Source organism: Eumetopias jubatus, unplaced genomic scaffold (assembly GCF_037043125.1).
Source record: "Eumetopias jubatus isolate StellerSeaLion01/CBP00866 unplaced genomic scaffold, mEumJub1_p1.0 scaffold_11, whole genome shotgun sequence".
NCBI lineage: Eukaryota > Metazoa > Chordata > Mammalia > Carnivora > Otariidae > Eumetopias > Eumetopias jubatus.
Genome location: NW_028274817.1, coordinates 61,820,127 through 61,843,472, shown reverse-complemented (window position 1 = coordinate 61,843,472; position 23,346 = coordinate 61,820,127).

Below are 23,346 nucleotides of genomic sequence, written 5' to 3'. Positions count from 1 at the left end.
ATACAAACAAGTCCCTTTCATCTCTTGCTTGGAGTATAGTTACAGCCTCCTAACTTCTCTGCTTGTCCTCTTGAATCCTTGCCTCCCTACTGTAGTGAGTAATCTTTCTAAAATCTTACCATGTCGTTATTTTGCTTAAGCAGGGACTAGCCATTGATTAGAAGATCAAGTTCAAAATCTTCCTCTGTCCTTCAACATATGGCCCTGCCTACTGTCCAGTCTCATCTCTCTGTCATATTACCTTCTCCTTCCCTGGCTGCCACGATTTTTGGGGAATATTGAATTACTTGCATTTTGTAAAACATGATCTCTTAACAGAAGTGTCTTTGTCCTCACTCTGCCTCTCCATATATAATTCCTTTACTTGCTGTTTCCCATTGCTTAGGTAAGGTGCTCCTATAACATTCTGTATTTACTCTTGGTAGTGTATATAGTATTGCACTGTACATACATTCTGTCCTTTTCATTAAAGTGTGAGCTCCTTGAGGATGTCTTTTTTATCACAGCACCTAAACATACTAGGCATTTAACAAATGTTTGCAGGAAGAAAGTGGAACAAGGCTAATCTGCAGACTTAGCTTTATTTGTCACATACTATTGCACACTATACTGAGAAAGGGGAAGAAAAAGGAATTTAGAAGCATTTCAGAGCCCCCTGGTCAATTATCAATTCTACTTCCAACCTAAATGCATATATGAGTGTGGTATATTAATCTCAGTCCATTGCTTCTCTCCAACTAGCTATAGAGAGTTCAATGAACATCATGCTGGGTTGTCAAGAATACTAAAGATATGGTGCTATAGACCTTATCCAGGTTTTATCATTACTGGAAAGTAGTAGCATTATGGCAACAGTTTACTTAAGGGGTTCTGGTCTTATCTTTTAGTTTTTGCTTTAAATTGTTTCTTTTGATTATAAAATGGAGAGGAGTTATTAGATTAAACTTGCTTAGATATGAACATTTTTAGATATAAAATTAATCTAATGAATTTTCTAATAATGAATTTTATTACAAAAGCAAGGTGAGAATTTATATCACAAGGAAAGGAATGGGTCAGAAGAGGCATTTACCCTTCTTTTTTCTGCATTTCAATCTTTCTACTGCTGCTATCTAGTGTTCTATCTGTACTGTGTTTTTTTAGCATTCATTGGTAACCCTCTATATTCCTCAATGCCACTATAGGAAGGGGTCTGGATATTCTGACTTCCCTATCCAATGTTGTTGTTGTTTTTTTTTTCATTTCACCACATACAGGATCAAGTAGGACATAATCATAACAACTGTAGCTCCCATTTGTGATGGTCTTTGTGATTTACGAGGTGTTTCACACACTTTTCATCAAGGTTGCTCCTAATAGCATTTTAATGATCCAGACAGTACAAATTCTCTAAGACAAATAATCATAGAATGTCAGAGCTGGCAAGGCAATTAAAACAGCTATCCAAGGAATTTTCAAGCCATGTTATTCTCTGTTTTATGGTTCCAGGTAAGTGACTTGGAGGTAGGGGTAGGGGTAATAGAACATCTTCCTCCCAGCCCCACAAAATGTACTTACCTCCTTTATATATATCACTGCTTCACTGTTTCTATATGTTTTATTTATTTGGGTTCTAGGCAATATATTTTTCTGTACACAGCAAACATTTTACTCGTTAAAAGTAAGAGTTGAATATACACTTTACAGATGAGAAAACTGAAGCTCAGAGAGGTTCAGTCATGAGCCAAGGATGACACAGCTAGTAAGTAGCAGAGCAAAGTCTGCCTGATTCCAAGGCCCAGGATGGCTTCTCAGGCTATGGAGTTGCTCATAATGAAATAGGTTAAATTCAAATACTTAAAACAAATGAATTATCAGGCAAGAAAACAGAGAGTTTTTAAAACTTTGTGGTAAAACATAAACAACATAAAATTTTCCATTTTAAGTGAAAAAAAATAGTGTCATTAAGTGCATTTGCAAAATGTATCCACATTGTATCCACCACTATTTCCAGAAATTATTCATTATCCCAAAGACAAATTTTGTATTCATTAAACAATAACTCCCCATTCTTCCCTCTATCCAGTCCTTTGGAAACCAATATTTATTCTGTGTCTATGAATTTGCACTACATACCTCATATAAGTGAAGTAATACAATGTCCTTTTGTGAATACTTTATTTCACTTAGCATAACGTCTTCATAGTTCAGTCATGTGGCGTGTGTCAGAATTTTCTTCCTTTTTAAGGGTGAATAATATTACACTGCATATGTATATGTGTATATATACATGTATATATACACATATGTATATACAACACATACCACATTTTGTTTATCCACTCATCCAACAGTACACATTGGGTTGCTCCCACCTTTTGACTATGGTCAATAATGCTGCTATGAATATTGGTGTACAAATATCTGTGATTCTCTGCCTTCAATTCTTTTGGGTACAGATCTCAGAATGGAATTGTTGAATCATATGGTATTTCTATATTTAACATTTTGAGAAATCATCCAACTGATTTCCACATTGAAGTCTCTTTATTTTGATTTGTGTGTGTGTGTTTCTGCATTTAACTTTAATGCTGCTTACACCTTAATGAAACAAAGATGTTACCTGAAGGACAAATTCTACACAGTGAACTTTTTTTTAAAAAGATTTTATGTATTGATTTGAGAGAGAGAGAGAGCATGAGAGGGAAGGAGAAGTGGAGGGAGAGGGAGAAGTGGCCCTCAACAGGGAGCCTATCAGGACCCTGGGATCATGACCTGAGCCAAAGGCAGATGCTTAACTGATTGAGCCACCCAGGTGCCCCCACAGTGAAATTTTAAGACATTAAGCACATGGCTATTCTCATATTTTCCCACATATACCACCAAACCACTTAACATCATTTAAAACAATATTTTAATAGCAGTTTATTTTTATTTTTATTCAAGTTAGTTAACATGCAGTGTTATATTAGTTTCAGGTGTGCAATATAGGAATTCAGCATTTCCATGCATCACCCTGTGCTCATCATGACAAGTGCACTCCTTAAAACCCATCAACAATTTAACTCATCCCCCCAAACACCTACCCTCTGGTAACTATTAGTTTGTTCTCCATAAGTAAGAGTCTGATTCTTGCTTTCTCTCTCTCACATATTTTCCTTTTGCTTGTTTGTCTTGTTTCTTTTATTCCAATGAGTGAAATCACATATTATTTGTCTTTCTCTGACTCATTTTGCTTAGCATTATACTTTCTAGTTCCATCCACGTCATTGCCAAGAGCAAGATTTCATTTTTTGTGGCTGAGTAATATTCCTCTGTGTGTGTGTGTGTGTGTGTGTGTGTGTATACATATATACACCCCTTCTTCATCCATTCATCAGTTGATGGATATTTGGGCTGTTTCAATAATTTGGCTATCGTAGATAATGCTGCTGGAAAGATAGGGGTGTGTATTCCTTTGAATTATTGTCCTTATATTCTTCCAGTAAATACCCTGTAGTCCAATCCTGTATCACAGGGTAGTTCTATTCTTAACCTTTTGAGGAACCTCCGTGATGTTTTCAACAGTGGCTGCTGCACCATTTGCCATTCCAACCAATGGTGCACAAGTGTTCCTTTTTCTACACATACTCACCAACACCCATTGTTTCTTGTGCTGTTGATTTTAGCCATTCTGACAGGTGTGAGGTGATACCTCACTGTAGTTTTGAACTGCATTTCCCTGATGATAAGATATGAGCATCTTTTCATGTGTCTGTTGGCAATCTGTGTATCTTCTTTGGAGAAATGTCTGTTCATGTCTTCTACCCATTATTTAATTGGATTATTCATTTTTGGTTGTTGAGTTGTGTAAGTTCTTTGTATATTTTGGATATGAACCCTTTATCAGATATGTCATTTGCAAATATCTCCTCCTATTCCATAGGTTGCCTTTTAGTTTTGTTGATTGTTTCCTTTGCTGTCCAAAAGCTTTTTATTCTGATGAAGTCCCAATAGTTTATTTTTGCTTTTGTTTCCCTTGCTTCAGGAGACATATATAGTAAGAAGTTGCTATGGCCAATGTCAAAGACGTTGCTGCTGTGTTCTCTTCTAGGATTATTATGGTTTCATCTCTCACATTTAGGTCTTTAATATATTTTTAATTTATTTTTGTGCATAAAGGAAAGTGGAAAGTGGCCCAGTTTCATTTTTTTGCATGTTGCTGTCCAGTTTTCCCAACACCATTTGTTGAAGAAACTGTCTTTTTTTCATTGGCTATTTTTTCCTGCTTTGTCAAATGTTAATTGACCATATAGTTGTGGGTTCATTTCTGGGTTTTCTGTTGTGTTCTGTTGACCTAAGTGTCTGTTTTTGTGCCAGACCATCTTGTCCTGACAACTACAACGTTAAAATGTAACTTGAAATCCAGAATTTTGATGCCTCTAGCTTTGCTTTTCTTTTCCAAGATTGCTTTGGCCATTCAGGGTCTTTTGTGCTTCTATACAAATTTTAGGTTTGTTTGTTCTAGCTCGGTGAAAAATGCTATTGGTATTTTGATAGGGATTACATTAAATCTGCAGATTACTTTGGGTAATATAGACATTTTAACAATAATTTGTTTTCCATTGCATGAGCATGGGATGTTTTTCCATTTCTTTGTGTCATCTTCAATTTCTTTCATCAGTGTTTTATAGTTTTCAGAGAACAGGTATTTCACCTCTCTGGTTAGGTTTATTCCTAGGTATCTTATAGTTTTGTTGCAATTGTAAATGGGATTGATTCCTTGATTTCTCATTCTGCTGTTTCATTATTGGTGCATAGAAATGCAACAGATTTCTGTACATTGATTTTGTACCCTGTGACTACTAATTCATGTATCAGTTCTAGCAATTTTTTGGTGGTGACTTTTGGGTTTTCTGTATCATGTCATCTGCAAATAGTGAAAGTTTCACTTCTTCCTTGCTGATTTGGATGCCTTTTATTTCTTTTTGTTTGTTTGTTTGTTTGTTTGCTATGGCTAGGAATTCCAGTATTATGTTAAATAAAAGCGGTGAGAGTGTCTTGTTCCTGTCCCTGTCTTGTTCCTGACCATAGAGGTAAAGCTCCGTTTTTCCCCATTGAGGATGATACTGCTGTGGGTTTTTTTGTATATGGCCTTTACGATGTTGAGTTATATTCCTTCTAACCCTACTTTGTTGAGCGTTTTTATCATTAATGGATGGTGTACTTTGTCAAATGCATTTTCTCCATCTATTGAAAGGATCATATGATTCTTATCCTTTCTTTTATTAATGTGGTGTTATCACATTGATTGATTTGTGAATATTGTACCACCCTTGCAGCCCAGGAATAAGTCTCATTTGATGATGTTGAACAATTCTTTTAATGTACAATTAGATTTAATTTGCTATGTACAATTAGATTTAATTTGCTATTAAGAATTTTCACATCCATGTTCATTAGGAATGTTGGCTTATAATTCTTTTTTACTGAGGTCTTTGGTTTTGGAATCAGAGTATTTCTGGCCTCATAGAATAAATTTGGAAGTTTTCCTTACACTTCTATTTTGTGGAATAGTTTGAGATGAATGGGTATTAACTCTTCTTTAAATGTTTGATAGAATTCATCTGTGAAACCATCTGGCCCTGGACCCTTGTTTGTTGGGAAATTTTTGATTACTGACTCAGTTTGGTTGCTTGTTTGTTTGCTGCTTTTTGGTCTGTTAAAGTTTTGTATTTTTTACTGTTTCAGTTTTGGTAGTTTATATGTTTCTAGAAATGTATCCATTTCTTCCCCAGGTTGTCCAGTTTGTTGGCATACACTTTTTCATAGTATTCTCATAATTGTATTTCTGTGGTGTAATTGTTATTTCTACTCACTCATTTGTGATTTTATTTATTTGGGTCCTTTCTCCTTTCTTTTTGATATGTCTGGCTAGGGGGTTTATCAACTTTATTAATTTTTCAAAGAACCTACTCCTCGTTTCATTGATCTGTTTTACTGGTGTTCTTTTGTTTGTTTCTATATCATTTATTTCTGCTCTAATCTTTATTATTTCCATTCTCCTGTTGACTATAGGTTTTGTTTGTTCTTCTTTTTCTTACTCCTTATAGGTTTAAGGTTAGGTTGTTTGAGACTTTTCTTGCTCCTTGAGGTAGGCCTATAGTGCTTTATACTTGCCTCTTATGACCACATTTGCTGCATCCCAAAGGTTTTGAACCATTACATGTTCATTTTCATTTGCTTCCATGTATGTTTTAATTTCTTTGATTTCCTGGTTGACCCATTCATTGTTTAGTGGTATATTGTTTAACCTCCATGGGTCTGTGGTCTTTCCAAATTTTTTCTTCTGTGTGACTTCATGTCTCATTATGTTGTGGTTGGAAAAGATGCATAGTATGATCTCAGTCTTTTTGTACTTGTTGAGGCCTGATTTGTGACCCAGTATGTGATCTCTTCTGGAGAATGTCCCATGTGCCCTTTGAAAACAATGTGTATTTTGCTGCTTTAGGATGAAATGTTCTGAATATATCTGTGAAGTCCATCTGGTCTGGTGTGTCATTGAAAGCCATTGTTTCCTTATTGATTTTCTGCTTAGATGATTTTTCCATTGATGTAAATGGGGTGTTAAGTTCCCCAACTGTTGCTGTATTATTATTGATTAGTTCCTTTATGTTTGTTATTAATAGCTTTGTGTATTTGGGTGCTACTATGTTGAGTGCATAAATATTTACAATTGTTGTATCTTCTTGTTGGATAGTCCCCCTTTTTATTTTTTTAAAGATTTTATTTATTCATTTGAGACACAGAGATACAGAGAGAGAGAGAGAGAGAGCACGAGCAGGGGAGAGGCAGGCAGAGGGAGAGGGAGAAGCAGGCTCCCTGCTGAGCCAGGAGCCCGATGTGGGGCTCAATCCCAGGACCCTGGGATCATGACCTGAGCCGAAGGCAGATGCTTTTTTTTTTAAGATTTTATTTCTTTTTATTTGACACAGAGACAGAGATAGTGAGAGAGAAGCACAAGCAGGGGGAGCAGCAGGCAGAGGGATAGGGAGAAGCAGACTTCCCACTGAGCAGGGAGCCCGATGCAGGGCTCGATCCCAGGACCCTGAGATCATGGCCTGAGCCAAAGGCAGCCGCTTAACCAACTGAGCCACCCAGGTGCTCCTGGATAGTACCCTTTTTAATAATATAATGCCCTTCTTTAACTCTTGTTATAGTCTTTGTTTTAAAGTATTTTGTCTGATTTAAAAATTGCTAGTCTGTCTTTCTTTTGACATCCATTTGCATGATAGATCACTGACCAGCCTCTGTCCTCTGTCCATCTGCAGGTATATTTAGGTCTAAAATGGGTCTCTTGTAGGAAGCATGTAGATGGTCTTTTTTTTTTTTTTTTAATCCATTCTGTTACCCTATGTCCTTAGATTGGAGTGTTTAGCCCATTTACTTTCTAAATAATTATTGATATATATGCATTTATTGTCATTTTATTACTTGTTTTGTTGTTGTTTCTGAAGATTTTCTCTGATTATTTTTAAGGTTTATTTATTTATTTGAGAGAGAGAGAGAGCATGAGCAGGAGGGGCAGATGAGAGGGAGAGAGAATCTCAAGCAGACTCTACACTGGGCTCAGAGCCCAACATGGGGCTCAGCCCCACAATTCCGAGATCATGACCTGTGCCAAAACCAAGAGCGGGATGCTTAACTAACTGAGCCACCCAGATGCACATTCTTTGAACTTTTCTCATATTTCTCTCTTTCATGTTTTGGCTATTTTCTTTAGGGATATATTTGGATTTCTTTATCTATATTTTTTTCATATTTGTTATTGGTTTTTGATATATGGTTACCACTAGATTTGATTATAACATCTTCGCCATATAGCAGTCTATATTAAGTTGATGTTTGTTACATTAGCACCTATTTTTTTATATTTTCCTTCTCATGTTTTAAATATATGTTATTATATTTTATATCATTTTGGTGAGTTCCTTGACTGAATTTTTACAGAAATATTAATTTTTAATGCTTTTTTGTTACCTATATCTTCTGTTACTATTCTCTCCTTTCCACTCAGAGATTTCCCCCTTAGTATTTTTCACAGGACTGGTTTAGTGGTCATGAATTCCTTTAGTTTTATTTGGGAAACTCTTTATCTATCCTTCTATTCTGAATGATAGCCTTGCTGGTTAGAGGATTCTTGGCTGCAGATTTTTGCCATTTAATATGTTGAAGATATGCTACTTCCTTCTGGTTTGCAGTTTTTTTTTTTTTTTAAGATTTTATTTGTCAGAGAGACAGAGAGAGAGCACAAGCAGGGGGAACAGCAGGCAGAGGGAGAAGCAGGCTCCCTACTGAGCAAGGAGCCTGATTCAGGACTCAATCCCAGGACCCTGGGATCATGACCTAAGCCAAAGGCAGACTGAACCACCCAAGCGACCCTGGCTTGCAGTTTCTGTTGAGAAATCTCCTGCTACTCTTATGTGTTTTCTCTTAGAATTTAATGACTTCTTTTGTCTTGCTTTTAAAATTTTTTCTTTATCACTATATTTTACAAATTTAATTACAATATCTTGGTATGGATCTGCTTTTGTTGATTGTGTTGGGGGCTCTTGGTGTCTCTTGGATCTGGATATCTGCTTCCTTCCCCAGATTAGGGAAGTTTTCTGCTATTATTTCTTCAAATAAATTTTCTTTTTTTTTTTTAAGATTTTATTTATTTGACAGAGAGAGACACATCGAGAGAGGGAACACAAGCAGGGGGATTGGGAGAGGGAGAAGCAAGCTTCCTGCGGAGCAGGGAGCCCAATGCAATGCAGGGCTTGATCTCAGGACCTGGGGATCATGACCTGGGCCGAAGGCAGACACTTAACGACTGAGCCACCCAGGCGCCCCTCACATACATTTTCTGCCCTCTTTTCTCTCTCTTCTTCTTCTGAGGCTTTTATAATACTTTGTAATACTAATATTAATAATGGAGTCAGTGAGTTCCTTAAGTCTATTCTCATTTTGCATAATTCTTTTTTCTGCTTTAATACTTTATATTACTCTGTCTTCTAGTTTACTAATTTGTTCCTCTTCTTCCATTGTTCTCTTCATTCCATCAAGAATGTTTCTCATTTTGTTTATTGTGCCCTTTCTCTCTACTACGTTCTTCCTTATCTCTGTGTGAAGGTTCTCATTCATGTATTCCACTTGTTTCTCAAGTCCAGTGAGTATCCTTATGATCATTGCTTTAAATTCTCTATCAGGCATATTATTTATATCTGTTTGGCTTAGGTTTCTGGCTGTGGCCTTGTCCTGTTCTTTTATTTGGGATAAATTCTTCTGCCTTCTCATTTGTCTACATTTCTGTGCCTGCTTCTCTGTGTTAGAAATGTGAGCTACATCTCATGGTCTTAAAGGTAAGGGCCTTTAAGAGACATCCTGGTGTACCCTGTAGTGCAGTGTCCCTTGTTCACCAGAACCTGACACTTCATGAGAGTATTCTTTGTGTGTTTATGCCCTGCTGTTGTGTTTGAGTCACTTTTCCTTTCAGTGTAGTCTTCACACTGACTCTCTGCCTGTTGTGGGCTGTGCTTGCTCTCTGTGGTGTTAATGGGATCCAGTCAGGCCAGCTCTGAAGGGGTGTGCCCACTGTGGAACTTGGGAGTAGGGCAGCAGTGTGAGCAAAATTTGCACTGGGCTACTAGTCCAATGCCAGATCCCTTGAAGCAATGCTTTGACTTAGAGCTGTGGACTAGTGTGACCTAGGGTGCAGTATGGGGCAGGGTGCACAAGGATGGCTGGGTGTGTCTGGGTGTGGTGCACAGATGTGCATGGTGCATGCTGGTAACCCTGCACCCAGTAGCTGGGCAGGGCACATGCATGGCTTTAACAAAATTTGCCCTGAGCCCAGGGCCCAGACTAGCAGGCTTGGAGTGGGCAATTCCTCAGGAGAACTTGGAGTGGGAAATTCCTCAGGAGAACATGGTGCACTGCTAGGAGGTTAGGTAGCAAGTGTCTGTGCAGCTCTGCCTCCTGCTTCTGTCTCTGTTTATGCTGGGAGGCAGAGGAGGAAAATGGCACCTGTCAGATCCCTCATTTTTGGAGAAGTCCCTCAAAGGCTCAGAAATCGGTAGGAACAGATCTGCCACCCATTTGTCCCCAGCATTGTATAAACTACTGTTTTTATCCTGCCTCTCCACATAGGCTGCTGTCTCTTTAAGGGCAGCTACTCAGCTCTCACTGCCCTCACAGCTTGCCCAGTGCTGAGTCAAATGACTTTTAAAGCTTCAGGTTCCAAGTCCTTGGTTTTACAAACTCATGGAATTCAAACCCTCTGGTTTTTAAAGCCAAACATTATAGGGATTAGTCTTCCCCATCTGAGCTCCTTGGTGTGAGGGCCCATTTCTCTGCCCTCTCTTCACACATATCTCTGTCCTTCCTGTGGGCAGCCTCCCTCTGCCTTTCTGATCTTCCTAACTTTTCAGATGCAGCTTCTTTATATTTAGTTGTGGAGTTTGTTCTTCCAGTCTTTGGATCACTCTCATATATTGACTTGGATGTGGATGATATCTAGTTGAAAACATAGGACAGGGTGAGCTCAGGGTCCTCTTACTCCACCATCTTCCCAAGCTCCCCCGGAGTCCCTTTAAAAGCATTGGATTATAATTTCAGATATGTTTTCCAAACTATTTACCACTACCAAAAAAGATTTTCCTTCTAGTTAAAAATGTATTTTCATAGAACATTGTTGTTTATACTCAAGAACACCTTATGGCATTTTATCATTGCTTATATTGAAGATTCTCTTGAGATATATATATATATTTCAATGAAGTTTTTTTTTAAAAGGTTTTATTTATTTGAGAGAGAGAAAATGAGAGAGAGAGAGCACATGAGAGGGGGGATGGTCAGAGGGCAAAGCAGACTCCCTGCCAAGCAGGGAGCCCAATGCAGGACTTGAATCAGAGACTCCAGGATCATGACCTGAGCTGAAGGCAGTCACTTAACCAACTGAGCCACCCAGGTGCCCTGAATTGAAATTATTTTTGACAGTTAATGCTAAGACTTAGATATTTTGTGTTATCTATAAGAGCACATTTCTTTGGAATCTCTTCCTTTTTGTCTACCTTCCCTAACTTATTTTGATGAGGCCCTAATCTAATAGCAATTCTGACATTTGTTTAGGCACCTCTATCTTAAAAAGTTGAAAGAATAAGGCTAATTTATCATGCTATTTTTTCGGGGGGTGGGGTGGGAACTACTCCTGATCAATTACATGCCCTCTTTTCAGTGTTAAGTCTTTCAGTTTCCTAAGGCATAATTTTCCACATCTGTATTTTTTCTTAATCAATTATTAAATTTGCTGAATGACCAACTTATAGCATCATGTCACAATTTCTCTCTCTTTTACTTGAAGTGACTTTGTGGTACAGATAAAATGTCCTGTTTATTTTTACCTCTGGTACAGAATGTGAAAAAGAACCAATAGATGCATAAAATGACATCAGAGTGACTAGGATTGTTCTATTATTATTGCTAAATATTGGTGAATGTGACAAAAATAAATGTGCTGGAAGGAAGTATCCTTAGATGTACTGGTTTCTAAAAGATAATGCTACCAACATATTGCCAGGTTCAAGAATTGAACCAAATATTTATCTGCAAACCTATGATATGCCAACTAATCTAGATTAACAGGAGAGAGAAGGTCCTTGTTTTCATGGAGCTTCCAGTCTTGTGCCATGAGACAAAACACAAGTAAACAAAAATAATTCCAAATAGTGATGATTACTAGATGGAAAAAGGCTATTCTTTAGATAGGATGGCTAGGGAAGACTTTTCTTGAAGAGATATTTGAGCTGACACCTGAATGACAAGTAGGAGGCAGCTTTGCAAAATATGATCCAGACAGAGGAAATAGAAAGTACAAAGGCCATGAGTTAAGAGAAAAGGTACACATATGCCAGATCATGTAGGGTCTTGTAAGTCACAGTAAGGCATGTAGATTTTATCCTGAGCTCAATTTATTTCAGTATAGTTAAAGTACCATGTATAATCTACCATGAAAAATTCTAAATCTTGATTCAGAATTTTACAGAATTAAGTGACAATTCCCTAACTCCTGTTATGGAGGACAAGTCATTGGAAGTAAATTCTATTACAAGTCCAATAAATGATCACATCACTGTATTTTTTTTTTTTTTTACTAGAAATTGATGTTTGGAATAATAACCTCAGACACTACTGATGAAAAGTCGGGAAATGCCTTAGTGATATAATTGCATTTTTGGAATGATTCATGTGAATTATGTTGTAATAGGAGAAAACTGGGAATTTGATTTTTATGTTTAAAAACCATATGGTTTTAGGGGTCAAGCCTGAGGTACTTTGGGCCAGGGGGAGGTAGTAAACCATTTATTAATTGCAATACAGACTTAAAGGCCTCATCATGTTCCAGCTTATCCCTATTCTTTAGAACAAATAAGTTTTGGAGTTAGAGAAAGGGAATTTGGACAGTCATTGGAGTTTTATGGTCACTTCCTTACCCTTCCATCCAATTCTGTTTCCTGTCCTGTTTCAGGAGAAAGAAAGAAACAGTGAGTTTTGGTAGGTCAAAATGTGACCTTAGTAAAGGACTAGATTTCTTAATAACCAGAGGGATGATGAAGTGTGTGGGCCTTTGAGAAATACCACTTCATCTGTTTGATGAGGCTCATTAGCAATCTCACATCACCACATTACATGATGGATGAGAACCCTCCCCCCAATATTTCCAAAGGGTGGGATATAGGAGCAACCTATCTAAGAAGGTCTTGACATTGCTGCAGGTGATGATCCTGCTGTATTTCCCAGGAAACTAGAAATGGAAATGGCTCTTGTCACAACTCAGGATAGCTTCCTAATTATGGGAATAAGCCTCATTCCTGCAAATAAATGATCATGATATCCTTAGGTTAATATCCCACTAATCAAGTCATTTTGGCTTGGATCTGAACATGCAGAGCAAATATCCTTCAGTAAACTTATTTGCATTAGCCAGGAACCCATTACTATTTTCCAGGTGGAAGATATGGGATTGGGATGATGGTGGTCAACTATTAGCAGGAAAGGGCATTCTTCTAATTTGTCACTTTTGTTTTGAAGTTTTTGATTGTGAGTAGAAGAAAAATATTAAGAAAAGGTTAGAAACATGATTTAAACCTATTAAATAAAAAACTTTGAATTTTCTAAAGTTTTTATTTAAATTCCAGTTAACATACAGCATAATATTAGTTTCAGGTGTACAATTTAGTGATTCAACACTTAACACACAACACCTGATGCTCATCACAAGTGCACTCTTTAATGCCTATCACCTATTTAACCCATCCCCCCAATGGCCTCCCCTCTGGTAACCATTAATTTGTTCTCTATAATTGGGAATCTGTTTCTTGGTATGACTTTCTCTTTTTCCCCCATGCTCATTTGTTGTTTCTTAAATTCCACATATGAGTGAAATCATTAGGTATTTGTCTAACTCTGGCTGACTTATTTTGCTTATCATAATACTCTTTAGCTCATCCACATTGTTGTAAATGGCAAGATTTCATTCTTTTTTATGGCTGAGTAATATTCTGTTGTATATATATACCACATCTTCTATATCCATTACTCAGTCAATGGACATTTGGGCTATTTCCATAATTTGGGTATTGTAGATAATGCTGCTATAAATATTGGCGTGCATGTATCCCTTCAAATTAGTAATTTTGTATTCTTTAGGTAAACACCTAGCAGTGCAATTGCTGGATCATAGGATAGTTCTATTTTTAATTTTTTGAGGAATCTCCATACTGTTTTCCACAGTGGCTGCACCAGTTTGAATTCCCACCAACAGTGTAAGAGGATTCCCCTTTCTCCACATCCTCACCTGACACCTATTTATTCTAGTGTTGATTTTAGCCATTCTGACAAGAGTGAAGTGGTATCTCATTGTAGTTATTTGTATTTCCTTGATGATGAGTAATGATGAGTATCTTTTTATGTGTCTGTTGGCCATCTGTATGTCTTCTTTAGAAAAGTGTTTATTCATGTCTTCTGTCCATTCTTAAATTGATTCATTCATGTTTTGGGTGTTGAGTTTTATAAGTACTTTATGTATTTCAGATACTAACCCTTTATCAGATATGTCATTTGCAAATATCTTCTTCCATTTCATAGGCTGCCTTTCAGTTTTTTTTTTTGATTGTTTCCTTTGCTGTGCAGAAGCTCTTTATTTTGATGAAGTCCCAATAGTTTATTTTTGCTTTTGTTTCCCTTGCCTCAGGAGATATAATTAGAAAGAAGTTGCTATGGCTGATGTCAAAGAGGTTCCCGCCTGTGTTCTCCTCTAGAATTTTAGTGGTTTTCTGTCTCATGTAGGTCTTTAATCCATTTTGATTATTTTTTTTGTATGGTGTAAGAAAGTGGTCCAGTTTCATTCTGGTTTCATTTTCTTCAGGAGACATCTACTAAGAAGTTCCTACAACTAATGTCAAAGAGGTTAATGGCTGTGTAACACTCTAGGATTTTTATGGCTTCAGGTCTTGCATTTAGGTCTTTAATCCATTTTGTATTTATTTTTGTGCATGCTGTAGGAAAGAGGTCCAGTTGCATTCTTTTGCATGTTGCTGTCCAGGTTTCCCAACACCATTTGTTGAAGAGACTATCTTTTTCCCATTGGATATTCTTCCCTGCTTTGTCAAAAATTAATTCATATATCTGTGGGTTCATTTCTGGGTTATCTCTTCTGTTCCATTGATCTATGTGTCTTTTTTGGTGCCAGTACCATACTGTCTTGATGACTACAGCTTTGTAATATAGCTTGAAGTCCGGAACTGTGATGCTTCCAAATTTGCTTTTCTTTTTCAAGATTACTTTCACTATTCAGAGTCTTTGTGGTTCCATACAAATTTTAGGATTTTTGTTCTAGCTCTGTGAAAAAGGCTGTTGGTATTTTTATAGGGATGCACTAAAAATGTAGATTGCTTTGGATAGTATGACATTTTAACCATATTTGTTCTTCTGACCCATGAGCATAGAATGTCTTTCCATTTCTATGTGTCCTCAATTTCTTTCAGTGGTGTTTTATAGTTTTCAGAGTACGGGTCTTTCACCTGTTTGGTTAGATTTATTCCTAGGTATCTTACTGTTTTGGATACAATGGTAAATGGGGTTGATTCCTTATTTTCTTTTTCTGCTGCTTTATTATTGGTGTATAGAAATGCAACAGATTTCTGTATATTGAGTTTTTATCCTGCGACTTTACTGAATTTGTTTATTAGTTCTAGCAATATCTTGGTGGAGTTTTTGAGTTAATAGCTATTTTCAAACTATTCCAAAAATAGGAAAGGAAGGAAAACTTCCAAATTCATTCTATGAGGCCAGTATTATCCTGATACCAAAACCAGATAAAGATGTCACTAAAAAAGAGAACTATAGGTCAGTATCCCTGAAGAACATGGACACAGAAATTCTCAACCAAATATTGGCAAAGCAGATCCAACAATATATTAAAATAATCATTCATCCGAATCAAGTGAGATTTATTCTGGGGTTGCAAGGGTGGTTGAGTATTCACAAATCAATCAATGTGGTACACCACATTAATAAAAGAAAGGATAAGAACCATATAATACTGTTAACATGCAGAAAAGGCATTTAACAAAGTACAGTATCCATTCATGATAAAAACCCTCAAAAAAGTGGGGTTAGAGGGACTATACCTCAACATAATAAAGGCCATATATGAAAAACCCACAGCTAATATCATCCTCAAGGGAGAAAGACTGAGAGGTTGTCCTCTATGGTCAGGAACAAGACAGGGATATACACTCTTCCATTATTTAACATAGTACTGGACCTCCTAGCCATAGTAATTGGACAACAAAAAGAAATAAAAGACATCCAAATCAGCAAGGAAAGAATAAAACTTTCACTATTTGCAGATGTCATGATACTCTATATAGAAAACCCAGAAGACTCCACCAAAAAAACCCTTTTATTTATTAGGTTATGGACCTCTTATCCTGAGCTGCTTTCAGGATTTTCTGTCTCTGAAATTTGCAAGGTTCACTATTACAGTTGGGGTATTGACCTATTTTTATTGATTTTGAGGGGGGTTCTCTGTGCCTCCTGGACTTGAATGCCCATTTCCTTCCCCAGATTAGGGAAGTTCTCCATTTTAATTTGCTCCAATATACCTTCCGCCCCCCCCTTCTTCTGGGATCCCAATTATTCTAATGTTGTTTCTCCTTATGGTATCACTTATCTCTTGAATTCTCCCCTCATGATCCAGTAGTTGTTTATCTTCCTCTCAGCTTCTTTATTCTGCACTGTTTGGTCTCTATATCACTAATTCTCTCTTCTGCCTTATTTATCCTAATAGTTAGAGCCTCCATTTTTTATTGCATCTCATTAATAGCCTTTTTTATTTTGACCTGATTAGATTTTAGTTCTTTCATTTCTTCAGAAAAGGATTCTCTTGTGTCTTCTATGCTTTTCTTCAAGCACAGGGAGTATCTTTATAATCGTTATTCTGAACTCTACGTCTAACATCATACTTATATCCATACTGATTAGGTCTATGGCAGTCATTACTACCTCTTGTTCTCTCTTTTTTTAAGATTTTATTTATTTATTTGACAGAGAGAGGAAACACAAGCAGGGGGAATGGGAGAGGGAGAAGCAAGCCTCCCCCGGAGCAGGGAGCCTGACGTGGGACTTGATCCCAGGAGCCTAGGATCGTGACCTGAGCTGAAGGCAGATTCTTAATGACTGAGCCACCCAGCGCCCCAATCTTGTTCTCTTTTTTGAGGTGAGTTTTTCTGTGTTGTCATTCTGTCCAGAGGAGAATAGATGGATGAGAGAACAAAATACTAAAATACCAATGACCCTAGAGAAATATACACTAAACAAATCAGAAGAGATCTGAAACAGAAAATAAAAAAAAAAAGAGAGAGAATATAATCATACAGGTGAACAGAAAAGAGAAATACCCTAGATTCTGGGTGTATTTTGGTTTGTTAGAAGAAACTACATCCCAAAATTGTAAAGAAAGAAAACAACATATATATACAAAAATAAAATTAAATACAATGAAAGGATAGAATGTAACTGTAAAAATGAGAATTAAAGACTTTAAAAAATAGTTGATAAAAATAAGAAATTGGTTGAAAAGGAAAAGGAAAAAAAATAAAATCAAGACTAAAGAATCCTGGGGGGGGGGGAACATGAATTGTATATACTATTTTCCCCTAGCATTGGAGTTTTGCAGTTCTGTGTGATCAGTAAACTTGGTATTAGCCAAATGTTCTTGCTGATCTTCTGGGGGATGGGCATGTTGCACTGATTCTCAGGTGTCTCTGCCTTGAGGAATTGCACCATCCTTGCCAGGGAAGCCAGGCTCAGTTAAGTGGTTCCAGATTGTTCTGTGTGGCTTTTGTTCCCTGAAGGAAATCCGTGTCACTTTAGAGGATGAGAATGAAAATGGTGGCCTCCCAGTCTCCAGCCCCAGAGCTGAAGGATTGGGCAACCACTCTTCAGTGGGCCCTCAGGTAAAAACAATCACTCTTGTCTCCCTTGTTTCTGTCTGCACTCTGCGTTTACCCAGGCTGTGACCAGCATTTTCATCTCAGGCATGCAATCCCGGTTTGAGTCTCCAAACTTAGCAGACTCCTGTGGCGAGAACCCGTGCCACTCCTCCCAGGGGAGGGAGGAGGGTCTCAGTGCTGTTCTGCCACTTGCTGGGCCCCTGTTTGAAGAGCAGTCACCAGACCATGCCGAGGTTCTAGGTTTATGGTAACACTGAGCTGAAAGCCCACTCCTGGGGTCACTAATTGCAGCCAGCTTCCCCAGTCTGACACCTGGGAACTCTGCCACACTCAGGCAGTGCCATTCGTTCTGACTCTGGGGATCCTGAGACGAGGCTGATCCACCTAGAATTCTGCCTGGCTTTACTACATGAGTGCCTTTCAGGCAGGGGCATCCCTCACTGGAGCAGACTTTTAAAAGTTCTGATTTTGCTCTCCACGATTATATCACTTTCTGGTAGCTGGCTTAAGGCTACTCCCTCTCCCTGCAGTATACCTTCTGATATATCACCTCGGATTCACTTCTTTTTGCAGAAAGTGGTTGCTTTTCTATTTGTAGAATTGCAGCAATTCTTTTACAGAATTCTGGTTGAGTTCACAGGTGTTCAGAATGATTTGATAGCTATCTAGCTGAATTCCAGGTACCAGACAAAACTAAGGACTACCACTCCTCCACCATCTTCCTCCCCCCCATAAGCCAAGACCCACTGATACGCTGTCTGCAAGAGACTCATTTTAGACAGAAAAACACCTCCTGATTGAAACTGAGGGGGTAGAAAACAATTTATCATGCTAATGGACATCAAAAGAAAGCTGGGGTAGCCATCTTTATATCAGAAAAATTAGGTTTTAAACCAAAGACTGTAATAAGAGAAAGAACACTATATCATAATTAAAGGGTCCATTCAACCAGAAGATCTAGCAATAGTAAATATTTATGCCCCCAACTTGGGAGCCACCAATTATATAAGCCAAATAATAACAAAATCAAAGAAACACATGGATAATACAATAATAGTAGGGGACTTTAACACCCCACTGACTGCAATGGACAGATCATCTAAGCAGAAGATCAACAAGGAAACAAGGGCTTTGAATGACACCCTGGACCAAATGGAATTCACAGATATATTCAGAACATTCCATCCTAAAGCAACAGAACACATATTTTTCTCTAGTGCCCATGGAACATTCTCCAGAATAGATCATATCCTGGGTCACAAATCAGGTCTCAACTGGTACCAAAAGACTGGGATCATTCCCTGCATATTTTCAGTCCACAATGTTTTGAAACTGGAACTCAATCACAAGAGGAAATTTGGAAAGAACTCAAATACATGGAGGCTAAAGGGCATCCTACTAAAGAATGAATGGGTAACCAGGAAATTAAAGAATTAAAAAAAATTCATGGAAACAAATGAAAATGAAAACACAACTCTTCAGAGTCTGTGGGATGCAGCAAAGGTGGTCCTAAGAGGAAAGTATATAGCAATACAAGCTTTTCTCAAGAAACAAGAATGGTCTCAAATACACAACCTAACCCTACACCTAAAGGAGCTAGAGAAAAAACATCAAGTAAAGCCTAAACCCAGCAGGAGAAGAGAAATCATAAAGATCAGAGCAGAAATCAATGAAATAGAAACCAAAAGAACAGTAGAACAGATCATGAAACTAAGAGCTGGTTCTTTGAAAGAATTAATAAATTGATAAACCCCTGGTCAGACTTACCAAAAAGAAAAAAGAAAGTACCCAAATAAATAAAATCATGAATCAGAGAGGAGAGATCACAACTAACACCGGAGAAATATAAACAATTTTCAAACATATTATGAGCAACTATATGCCAACAAATTAGGCAATCAGGAAGAAGTGGATGCATTCCTAGAAACATATAACCTACCAAAACTGAACCAGGAAGAAATAGAAAACACAAACAGACCCATAACCTGCAAGGAAATTGAAGAAGTAATCAAAAATCTCCCAACAGGGGCGCCTGGGTGGCTCAGTCGTTAAGCGTCTGCCTTCAGCTCAGGTCATGATCCCAGGGTCGTGGGATCGAGCCACGCATCGGGCTCCCTGCTCCACAGGAAGCCTGCTTCTCCCTCTCCCACTCCCCCTGCTTGTGTTCCCTCTCTTGCTGTGTCTCTCTCTGTCAAATAAATAAATAAAATCTTTAAAAAATAATATTCCAACAAACAAGAGTCCAGGCCAGATGGCTTCACAGGGGAATTCTACCAAACATTTAAAGAACTAATACCTATCCTTCTGAAGCTGTTTCAAAAAATCGAAATGGAAGGAAAACTTTCAAATTCTTTCTATGAGGCCAGCATTACCTTGATCTCAAAACCAAAGACCCCACCAAAACGCAGAATTACAGACCAACATCCCTGATGAATATGGATGCCAAAATTCTCACCAAGATACTAGCCAATAGGATCCAACAGTACATTAAAAGGACTATTCACCACAACCATGTGGGATTTATTCCTGGGCTGCAAGGGTGGCTCAACATCCACAAATCAATCAATGTGATACAACAAATTAATAAAAGAAAGGACAAGAACCATATGATCTTCTCAATAGATGCAGAAAAATCAATTGACAAAGTACAGCATGCTTTCTTGAGTAAAACTCTTCACAGTGTAGGGATAGAAGGTACACATTTCAATATCATAAAAGGCATATATGAAAAGCACACAGCAAATATCACTCTCAATCGGGGAAGAACTGAGAGCTTTTCCCCTAAGGTCAGGAACACAGCAGGGATGTCCACTATCACCACTGCTGTTCAACATAGTACTAGAAATCCTAGCCTCAGCAATCAGACAACAACAACAACAAAAAATAAAAGGCATCGAAATTGGCAAAGAAAAAGTCAAACTCACTCTTTGCAGATGACATGATATTCTATGTGGAAAACCCAAAAGACTCCACCCCAAAATTGCTAGAACTCATACAGGAATTCAGCAATGTGGCAGAATATAAAATCAGTGCATAGAAATCAGTTCCATTTCTATACACTAACAATGAGACAGAAAAATGATAAATTAAAGAGTCGATCCCATTTACAATTGCACTCAAAACCATAAGATACCAAAGAATAAACTTAACCCAAGAGGCAAAGGACCAGTACTCAGAAAACTATACAACACTCATTAAAAAAAGTTGAAGAAGACACAAAGAAACATTCCACGGTTATGGATTGGAAAAACAAGTATTGTTAAAATGTCTATGCTACCTAGAGCAATCTATACATTCAATGCAATCACTATCAAAATACCACTATCAACATTTTGCAGAGAGCTGGAACAAATAATCCTAAAATTTGCATGGAACCAGAAAAGACCCCGAATAGCCAAAGGGATGTTGAAAAAGAAAAGCAAAGCTGGTGGCATCATAATTCCAGACGTCAAGCTCTATTACAAAGCTGTAATCATCAAGATACTATGGTACTGGCAGAAAAACAGACACATAGATCAGTGGAACAGAATAGAGAGCCCAGAAATGGACCCTCAACTCTATGGTCAACTAATCTTTGACAAAGCAGGAAAGAATATCCAATGGAAACAAGACAGTCTCTTCAACAAATGGTGTTCGGAAAATTGGACAGCCACATGCAGAAGAATGAAACTGGACCATTTTCTTACATCATACACAAAAATAGACTCAAAATGGATGAACGACCTAAATGTGAGACAGGAATCCATCAAAATCCTAGAGAACACAGGCAGGAACTTCTTTGACCTTGGCCACAGTAACTTCTTGGTAGACATGTCTCCAAAAGCAAGGGAAACAAAAGCAAAACTGAACTATTGGGAACTCATCAAGATAACAAGTTCTTGCACAGCAATGGAAATAATTGACAAAACCAAAAGACAACCTACAGAATGGGAGAAAATATTTGCAAATCCTCATCATGTAAAGGGCTAGTATCCCAGTCTATAAAGAACACAACAAATCAACACTCAATGAACAAATAATCCAATCAAGAAATGGGCAGAAGACATGAACAGAGATTTCTTCAAAGAAGACATACAAATGGCCATCAGACACATGAAAAAATGCTTCACATCACTTGGCATCAGGGAAATAGAAATCGAAACCACAATGAGATACCACCTCACAAGTCAGAATGGCTAAAATTAACAAGGCAAGAAACAACAAATGTTGGAGAGGTTGTGGAGAAAGGGGAACCTTCCTACACTGTTGGTGGGAATGCAAGCTGGTACAGCCACTCTAGAATACAGTGTGGAAGTTCCTCAAAAAAGTTGAAAATAGATCTACCCTAGGGCCCACGAATTGCACTACTAGGTATTTACTCCAAAGATACAAATGTAGTGAACCAAAGGTGCATGTGTACCCCAGTGTTTATAGCTGCAATGTCCACAATAGCCAAACTATGGAGAGAGCCCAGCTATCCATCGACAGATAAATGGATAAAGATGAAGTGGTGTGTGTGTGTGTGTGTGTGTGTGTGTGTGTGTGTGTGTGTGTGTATAATGGAATTTTACTCAATGACCAAAGAGAATGAAATCTTGCCATTTGCAATGACATGGATGGAACTAGAGGGTATTATGCTAAGTGATATAAATCAGTCAGAAAGACAATTTTCATGATTTCACTCATATGTGGAATTAAAGAAACAAAACAGAGGATCATAGGGGAAGAGAGGGAAAAATAAAAGAAGATGAAACTAGAGAGGGAGACAAACCATGAGACAATCAAAGGAAACAAACAGCGTTGTTGGAGGGGAGGTAGGTGGGGTTGGGGTAACTGGGTGATGGATATTAAGGACGGTATGTCATGTAACAAGCACTGGGTGTTATATAAGAGTGATGAATCACTGAACTCTACCTCTGAAACTAATAGTAAAGTATATATTAATTAATTGAATTTAAATTAAAAAAATAGTAAAAAGAAAATGACGGTTTTACTGCCTTAAATTACTTGACTACACAAAATTCCAAATATAATTAACATGTTGCTATATAAATTCTACTTAGGGTTGTATCATGATAAACCACAAAAACACCCTTAACAATAAATTCCACCAAGTAATATTAGTAACCTAAATCTAGCAATCTGAAATGTTTTGATTTCTTTATATATTTACTACAAAATGTATTCTCTGAAGAGAATCATAAAGATGCTGAGCAGGAAAGTTGACAGTTCAAAATTTATGCATTAATGAAAAGATACTAGCTTTTGAAAATTTTTTTTAAATTCTCTAATATCAAACTTTAATTTGTTAAAAATAAGTTAAAATTACTAGATGTTTATAATCTCCAGATGAAAGGTAATGTTATTAAAGCAATTGCCACAGCTGGCAAAGGAAAACATTCTAAAATTGGGAAGAAAAAGAAAAAAATTCCTCAAAACTTTGGGAAACATTGGTATCATAAAAAGTTTCTTTTATTTAATATTTTTTGTTTGTTTTTCCAGCAATATGTAGCAGAAAATATCTTTTAAGTAGTAATATAAAAGACCCAAGATAGCAAATATAAGTGTATGCGCTTAAATATCCCATGTAAACCAACTCACAGGCTCAATATATATCGACTTCAATTTATTTTGTGTATTTTTGGCAAGTAGCTTTAAATTGTAAGGGACATATAACTGAGAAAGAAGGTAGAGAGTACTTTGTTCTTGACTTTGTCAACTAGGAAAAGATGGATCTTCTTCTGAATATTGCTATAATATTTTGTCATAAAAATTCTTTAAGAAAACTAGCAGATGAAGTCAGAAAACGTCAAAGCCCGCTAATAAAGAATTTTTAATGTACATTTTTGTA